The sequence below is a fragment of the Symphalangus syndactylus genome, chromosome 19 (assembly GCF_028878055.3).
Source record: "Symphalangus syndactylus isolate Jambi chromosome 19, NHGRI_mSymSyn1-v2.1_pri, whole genome shotgun sequence".
NCBI classification, from domain to species: Eukaryota; Metazoa; Chordata; class Mammalia; order Primates; family Hylobatidae; genus Symphalangus; species Symphalangus syndactylus.
In genome coordinates, this window is record NC_072434.2 from 46,131,455 (window position 1) to 46,133,063 (window position 1,609).

Consider the following 1,609-nt stretch of genomic DNA (forward strand, 5'->3'; position numbering starts at 1 on the left):
CAAGCTCAGACAAGAGTCATGGTCAAGAGCGAGTACATAGCAGGCCAGGGCTCTGTAGGCTTGTTTTGCTGCTGTGCCTGTTGCCAAATGCTTGAAAATCCTGAAGTACAAACATAACAGTCTGAATTAAATTTCATCGATTTTATCTTTCTTTTCCTTTTCTCACTGTGGTGCAGTTGTTAATGGAATTCTAGCCAAAAGGATGTGGGAGGAAAGGAAAGAGCCACAAAGGGAGAATCATGCCTAAGAGTTAACTATGGTACTCTGAAGCAGAACAGAGGCATGTGTTAAATTTTTATACTGTAAGTACAATTCCTTTGAAAATTTTGATGTCTCCTGAGGTATTATACAATGACTCATTATTGAAATAATATGAAATAGAATAAAAAAATGCACTTTGTGACTTCTAACTGACATGCACTCATCTCTATTTCCCCTAAGTCAACAATTTTATTTTATCTACCTTGAAGAGAAAAAACAAATCTGAAATTCAAAAGGCTACAAATTTGGGTCAAGGTCATACTAGAGCAAGTAAAGGCAGGTGTAATTTAATTAATTTTTAATTTATCTCTGGTGGTCACGGTTGATGGGAGTCAGATGTGGGGGATTTGGGCAGCCATGAGCTGCCATTGCCATGGAGAACAGAACTGCCTAAGCTGATGAGCAGGGAGAAGCAGAATTTAGAGAAGACACAGGAAGTCCTAGCTACATGCAGGTCCTGGTTCATATGGTTTCTGAGTTGAGCCTTCCTTGGATTCCATGAACCAATTTGCCAGTTATTTACCTATTACCTCTCAGCTTCAATCAATCCTTCTATATTCTGCAAACTGGGTTTCCTGGGCCCCTCTGCTAGCTAGCTTCCCATTAGCTTACAAGAGGCACTAAAGGACATAAGAATGCCAAGGGAAAGAGTTAGCTTGTCCTTTCTGTTTTCTGTTTTTGGCAGCATCTTTGCACCAGTGGCAGTTGGCTGCAGCTTCCAGTGTCTTTGCCCCTGAGTAGCAGGCTTAGCACAGGCCCCCACAGGAGCCAACAGCAGTTGGAAGGGAGCTGCCTCTTCCTCAGCAATCTTAGTCCACAGAGCACCTCCTCTGAAATCCATGTCTCTGGAAACATACTCCTTCTATTCTGTTTCCCCAGCGTTCCCCCTCCTAGAGGAGGCAGTTTCTTCCTGCAGTTACCATTTCTGTGTTAGTTCAAGGTCCCTTTTTGCCCTTTCATTCTTCCAACATCTGTGAAACTATTTCCTGTACTATATATGATTCCATCAGGTAACTAAGTGTGATATTTATTTTTCTGAGTGATACATAAATACTCCCCCTTGTCTAGGTAGTTTAAGCTAAATTGATTTCTTACAATCAAATTGCTCTTGACCAACACAAGTATACTTTACGGTTACTGAGTAGAACAGCAAAACAAACACAGAGTGTTTTTTACTTGCTTATTGTCTGTCTCCCTACACTAGAATGAATATAAAGTGTTGAACTGCTTTATATACATGATTTTATTTAATACTCTCCTTGCTGTGAGGTCGGTGTATTGATCAAAGAGGCCTGCTTCAGCGTTCATCTCTACCTCTTCACAACTCCTGAACACACACGCATGCTCA